General features: G+C 34.6%; 1 protein-coding gene across 2 annotated transcripts in view; it reads left to right on the top strand.

Annotated features, from left to right (window-relative positions):
* LOC106867823 (zinc finger and BTB domain-containing protein 4) overlaps positions 1-7,554 on the top strand; it is a 362,883-nt gene that overhangs the window by 319,993 nt on the left and 35,336 nt on the right. For both annotated transcript variants that reach the window (XM_014912847.2, XM_014912848.2), the window contains exon 3: positions 139-194. The gene's annotated coding sequence lies outside the window, so the exon portion shown is untranslated. The remainder of the gene's footprint in view (positions 1-138; positions 195-7,554) is intronic.

Here is a 7,554-nt window from a genome sequence, read left to right as displayed (position 1 = left end):
ATATATATATATATATATATATATATACACACATACATATATGAGTAGCATGAATATTATAATTTGATTTCTTAAAATGTTTAAATAATTATTTCTCAACTGTGACTACATTTCACTCTTTTTCTTTTTATTTTGCAGAAATTGTTTGGGAATGTCAATAAATTCTTGGTGACTGTTGACTGTAAAGTTTACAAGTAAGTAGAAAAATTATCGATTTTAGGTGGCAAACACGAATGTTAATGGAAACTTTAAAATTGTTAAATATTTGAAACGTTTTCTCTTTTTACTCCTCCGCTTCGATCTTAATTCTCTTCTAAAGATGGCTTCAAATGCAAATAACTCACAAGTCTCTATCATTATTTCTCATCGATATCCCCCGATCAAGTTCTTCGTATCTATTTCAGCTTTTTCTATTTGAAAATAAGTGTGTATTTGTTTGGCTCTACATCAATCATTAATTTGATCGTATTATTTGTAAATCTAAAGAAAACTCGTCCGAATACTCTGGAGGAAACTCTTCTTATCTAACTTCTTTAATTAAGAAATAATCAACGATTTTCTACCACTGACCACATGTCTTACTGGTCACTTCAATTAACACACTCTCACTCTACCACAATACAAACTCACCAAAATGAAAGAGAACAAAAACCTAAATTGTAATTGTAATGACTTCCACCTTATCCAAAACACTGAAGTAATTACATAGCGAATGTATGGTAATTTCATTTTGTTGAGCCAATGTGAGGATTACCCGCCACCTCCATCGGCTGGAGTTTCTCTAGTTTATAGTCAACGGTAAGTACAGAAGGAGAGTAACTTTCATTTTCAAGCCGTTGTCCATCTGTTCTGTCTCGCCTGTCGTATGGTCACCATCAGACAAACTGACAGAGTGAAGCGGTACTTAAGTATAATTTAGCCCTATATATCGATAAAGATATAGAAAGGTAATGGCTGAAAGATTTCTGATGATTGGTCAAATAAATTAAGGCTGATTGGCGGTGGAGGGAGTTTCTATACAAGGACCACAGCAGAGAAACAGATCTGACTGTTAAGAAAAAGCGACGTGACCAAATATACGATTCCTCTTTATATATGTGGCATGGAGCAGCGTACAATGTTGTCCTCAATTAGGAACTACCGTCATTAATATGGAGTAATGTATCTATGGACCACCATTTGGTGTGCAAATCGTTAGAAGCTAAAATGAGAGAAAACTCTCTTAGGCAGAAAAATATTGCTTTAAATAAGCGGTAACAATTATTGACCACTGTCAGCAAATGCTTCTGAAATTATAATATTGCTATTTTCTGAGCGACCGCTTTCTGAGTGCCTTTGTTTGTCTACGAACGCGTGTTCGAAGCCGTTTCGTATACAATGTCTACAAATAGAGAGCTATGACGTTCGCACCGTCCGAACCTCTAAAACCAACTGATGACAGCGATTAGCCACGGCTGTCCACACAAGCTTCCAGTTCACTTTGTGAGCACTCAACAGCCTTACTGAGCGGCTGTTCCTCACAGCACAACTTTAAGCATGCTAAAAGCAATAGCAAGACGTGGAGACTGATGCCAACTCTGCTACCCGTACACCTTCATCGCTATCCATAGTGGCAAATTTCTATCACGACGTTCGCACAACGCGGTGAAGGCACATGACCCCAAACAATTTGAATCTCACATCAATATTGTTACAAAGGCACGGATCCATTTTCTTAACTTCTTTCTCTTTATGTATATTGACTTTGAAGACGAAAGTTTATAAACCTTTCAAACCTGATGCAGACGGAGAATGCAGACTAGGCCAAGCTCTTAATTCTTTTGTATGTTGAGTACAATCTTGGATGCGATATGGTACCGTGGCCTTTTTGAAAAGGAAAAAGAAACATCTTAAAAATGAAAGGAGAAAGATAATAAACTTAGTAATGTCTAAAAAGACGCAGTTCTATATTTAAGAGATGAGGAATTATGTACATTATTTACATTATTTACATTTGACAGACATTTGTCCTCATATTGTTCGTTGTTATCACAATGTTTCGGCTGATATACCCTCCAGCCTTCATCAGGTGTCTTGGGGAAATTTCGAAACTTAGAAATGAGAACCCAGGTTCGAAATCTCCCCAAGACACCTGATGAAGTATGGAGGATATATCAGCCAAAATGTTGTGTTAACAACAAACAAGATGAGGACAAATATCCGTCAAATGTAAATAATGTCTAAAAAGACAGTATGATCAAATCTCGACTGTATTCCGTATAAGTGCTGGCCTTGGGCTAAACAACAATTGCTATCACTTTCTTACAATTCAAATTGGATGTATGGGAGAAACGTGTCCATTTCTCACATTCCCCGATATGAACCTCGACAGAAATCTTAGTTATTTTCCTCGGGGCAACCCCAACATAAAGTATGTTATTGGTTTTTGTGACTTATTAATCCTTATATCATGTCGACAAACCTAAATTTCTTTATTGATTACATCTGCAACACATTTCCAATATTTCTATGATCTTTATATTCTGACTTGCTAAATCAATAAATTTTAATATTTCATTTCTTTACCGAAATTTGCTGCTCTTAAGACATTAGTTTTTTCTATATTTCTTTTTCAAATTCCTTACTTACCTCCTTTCGTTTACCTCAGACCTCAGAGTTCTGATATTTTCCCATTCCTCTTTATCAGCCTTTCACCTCCACTCTCCACGTTACTGTCACGTGGGTTCTTCAATTTAAATTCCTTCATTGATCTGTGCCATAGCCCAAGTGACAATATACCCATTCTCTTCGACTCTCTCTCTCTCACCATCTCTCTCTCTCTCTCTCTCTCTCTCTCTCTCTCTCTCTCTCTCTCTCTCTCTCTCTCTCTCTCTCTCTCTCCCTCTCTTTCAATCTTTCTCTCCCTGTGTTACTCTTTCAGACGAAGGGCAAATATCCAAAAGGATAAGATCCTTACTCCACGCCATAATTGAACTCATTGAAGTATTCTGTTAAGTCTCCTGCAGACCATCACATGTTGCTTCGGATTCACGATTTTACACTTCATACATTCAACCTCCTTATATCGCATTTCTGATATTAAAATCTAATATCATTGCTGTTATACTCCACTTTAAAAGGATTCCTCTCAGTCGAGGAAAAGGTTTAAAATATCAAACTGACATTAACTATTTATATAAATTAATATCATCCTCCCTGTTTGTAGAAGAAAAAGAAAAATATACCGGTCTTAGAATGATTAAATCAGTAAAGGCAAATTAAATTCATCTTGACCTGAATCATACATTGAGTTCAAGGGAATCTATCGCGATTCTAAACATTATTAAGCATTGCCCTTTCCTTCTTTCATACTATCTACACGATTTAAAGAGATTGATTCTCTATTTCAACATGTTAAGAAAATGATTAATTAATTTGTTGATTTGTCAATATATATAGTTTTTATATCTGTATTTTTTGTTCTTGGTTTATTTATTGTATTTGTTGTTTTCTACGTGATAAAAATTGATTTGGCCATGTAATTTATAATAAGTTGGCAATTTTAGTAAGTGCATTTCTGTAATTATTGACATCATAGGAATGTTTGCGCTTTGGGTAAAGTAGACCAGGTTGTGATGAGGCGAACGTGTTGGTTAATTCAGGGAAAAGATTAAAAGTTTAACTATACACTTTAAATCCTGTCAAACTCGGAGATACAAATATAAAAGCACTCAGACATATACGAAGTGGGTTAGAGAGAGACGACCGGAAGGAAATGGGAATCGAAAGAATACAACCAATTAAAAATACATGAATGGAATTGGAGTGAAGATGAAAGAAATAAAGAAACGAGGAAGAGCAAATAGAAGAGAATGGAAAGAAAGAGAGCAAAGTGGCTGGAGATGAATAGGACGAGAGATACTGAAAAGAGAGGTGGTGGGAGATGAAAGGATATATAATGAGAGAGAGAGATGGCGTTAGAAATAGATATCGAATGAGAGAAGGTGGAAATAAACAAGGAGAGAAGGAGAGGGAGAGAAAAGAAGGAGGATGCAGATGGGCAGAGGGTGGGAGGGAGGATGAGAGAGAAAGTTAAGGGGAGGCAGTAAAGGAGAAGAGTTGTCAGATGATTACAGAGAGAGACTGAAGTAGATAGATGGAGCAAGGTGAGATGTAGTTAGAGGTAAGCAGGGAGAGTATCGTCTGTAGAGATATCTGGAGAGCGAAGTTGTTTAGAAGAGTGAAAGGTTAACAGAAAGAGAGAGAGAGAGAGGGAGAGAGAGAGAGAGAGAGAGAGAGAGAGAGAGAGATTGGTGGGGGAGATGTTCAAATACAAGTATTGTAACCCACCATCATGAAATACATAAGGGAATCTACAAGATATCGAAGCAGGAAGAAGTGACGCTATGCGGTCGATTAAACAGCTAGAAATAGCAGTCAACCTCTCCCTTAAATTACATGTTACTATCAAAAAACAAGAAGTGAAACAGAGAAGAATGTAAACCCTAGATCCAGTGACGGAGAAGAGCAGAAACCTAATAACACAGCAAGTCCACGCTGGAGTTTCCTCGTGCTCATTGAATCTGCTAACTAAAGCAGTAAGGTCTGCCCCAAATTATATCCTACTGCTTTAGAAAAACGAACACATCAAGTATTCCTAGATACAATATCTCAGAAAAGCATGGGTTGAACATCTCTGATTATAGATTTGCAGTATCAAAGCATCAAAAACGATATTGACACATGATGTGGTTTCTATTTGTGTTCGGTCAACTAATGTTAATAGCCATACAGAAGCGAGTATTTGCATCGAATTGAATTTTACACGAGTTTTTGTGTCTGTTTTCCAGATTACATACTTTTCTCTCGTTGATCTCGCATATTTTTACACATGCTTTTCAATGTTTGGTATAGTGTGGTGTTCCTGATTGACACGCAGGCGCACTCACAAACACACACACACACACTCACACGTCCCATGAGCTAGGTTTCTGTAAGAAGCCGACGAAACTGAGTCCGATGGAACCGAATCAAACATCTTAAATAACAATAACAATATTCGTAACACCTACTCAATGTGCTCTTTCGTTTATCCACTCACCTGTATATATATATATATACTTATATATACATAAAAGATATACATACATCTATACATACATACATATACATACGTACATACATACATACAAACATACATACATACATACGTACACACACACATATATACATATATATATATATATATAAATGGAGTTAAACGCAGGTGTTATTCGAATTCTTTTACTTCCGACACATGTTTCGAAGATATCATTGGTATTATTCCAAAGGAATAAAATGGTGTAAAACAATATAATCTTCTCTTCAGGAAAATGAAGAAATAAAACTCGTCAGTAAGACATTTTAACAGAAAATGATGGATATGTAAAGTGATGAACTGAACGCTATAAAGTTTTTTTTTAAAAAACGTTAGAGGATATAACGTCAAAAGTAGCCTATAGAAAGAGGGGGAGGTAAAGGAAAGAAAAAATCAGAAACCAAATAAATGAGAAGTATAGAGCGATATGCAAATTAAATAAAACCCTAAAGTCTTGGAAAAAGATATATCTAGTAAAAGTGAAATATAAGAAGAAAATCAATGTTTAAATTAAATATAATGGTAGATATCACTTATATGAACTAAAGGTGTGTTTCTGCCAATGTTTACATCGGTAAGCACGCTCTATAACCGTGTTTATAAGGGGATTTTTAGAAAAAAGAATTTTTTAAATAGTTCAGAATTACAGAGAAGACAGAATTCCTTGCCTTTATCATAAGGGAACGAAATTGAGAGACTCAACCAATCTAAATTCAATTGTTTATTATGGTCTTTTAGATACAAAATTAATTTACTAAGTCCTGTACTGTTACGTTTATTTCTATCCCTAAATGTAGAGTAATTATTAGAAATTCTATTATATAACTGAGAAGAAGAGCTACCTATATAGAAAATACATCGGTACCTGAAGTAATTTTACACTGGTATATAGAATTTTTAATTTTAGAGTTACTTGACATAAACTTAATTCTGTTGGAATTGACTTCAGAGACAATAACCTTGTTATTAATATTTCCAGGTGGATGGATTGTATTTGCTAAATTAATGTTAGTATTAGTAAACGTATTCTTATTTAACAGGCTAATATCATGTAAGGAGATAATTTGTAAGAGATTTTTTGTGTTGGAAAAACCAATCCTAACCGTGTGCGAGTTGATAATAGAGTAATACCTAGAATTCTTTGGAAAATTCCTAATAATAGCTTCCCGAAACTGCAAAGGAAGATTAAATTTAATTTGCCTTCCATTAGGAATATCAACCAAATGATTTTACTATTAGTTACCTTATTTTTAGGGGTAACTATCTTTAAAAGACATAGATTTATGTTTAGAACGAAAAGAGGGGTTTAAATAAGGGTTATCTCCCTTCTTCTGTTTGGTGTTGGCGTATAAATTAAAATTGATATCGTTTATATCCTTAAAACTAGATTTCATGTCTCCATTAGTAAAGGTAGAATAAGATTGAATGGAGTTAATGTAGGTAACTTTCTCTGTATAACCTACTTTAAGTAAGGCAGAGTTATAAATTCAGTCTTATTGAAAATGTCAACATAAGCAGATAACTTAGACAATTTGTATGAAATATTCTTAACTAAGTTCCTAGTGATTACCCTAGAATGATTACACAATTGGCTAATATACTTAAGATTGGTCGATGGTTTGTGGTATGGGAAGTACGAATTATTGTGTAAGTTAAGTGTAATATCTAAAAAGTTGGCCTTCGTTACATCATCATCAAAAACGATGCTTAAGCCCATTCTACGGAAAAACTTAACTAAACTATTCTTAACTTGTACATTTTGGTCAGAAACATTTTGAAGGTAAAGTAAACAATCAACACGATATAGACCGCCATTGATGCTTGGGGACTGGTCTGCCATTTCAAAAAGTATATATATATATATAGACTAAATCAGCTATTTATGCTGAATCAAAATTTCCCATCGTAACATCAAAACCTAGGGTATGTCTTTACGGACTCACAACTTATTGTCAAACTTTATGACAAATTTTCTGGCGGCCAACACAACATTAATTTCTTCCCTGGTGAGACCAGCTTTGTTATGTACAAGCCAAAATGTCTTTATTAAGTACTATTGGGTTGGTGGAGGAATAAAAACCAGAATTGTCAAACTGGATAAACTTAGTGATCTTCTTATTAGTAATAAATCTAAACCAGTCGACTGGGAATGAATTGGACCATAAACTAAACTTTAATTTTTTAATTCGTGACATCTAAGCTGAAGTGAAGTCAGCATGTTCTCTGTCTATCTCCTTACCTTCTTGGAGATTTTAGGTAAAATTATACTAATGTGTCGTGTCCATCTGTTTTAATTTAATTAAATTCTATGTCTTTATGCAGCTGAGGATTGCTCTGCATTTAAATTAATGTAATGATTGCATTGTTCAATTAAATGGAGTTGCTTGAAACTGTCGTATTGCATTACCACTGGATATCCTTGCTGCTTATTTTGATTA

The sequence above is a fragment of the Octopus bimaculoides genome, chromosome 5 (assembly GCF_001194135.2).
Source record: "Octopus bimaculoides isolate UCB-OBI-ISO-001 chromosome 5, ASM119413v2, whole genome shotgun sequence".
Classification (NCBI taxonomy): domain Eukaryota; kingdom Metazoa; phylum Mollusca; class Cephalopoda; order Octopoda; family Octopodidae; genus Octopus; species Octopus bimaculoides.
The sequence above is the reverse complement of the archived record's forward strand: the minus strand, read 5'-3'. Positions and strand labels throughout refer to the sequence as shown.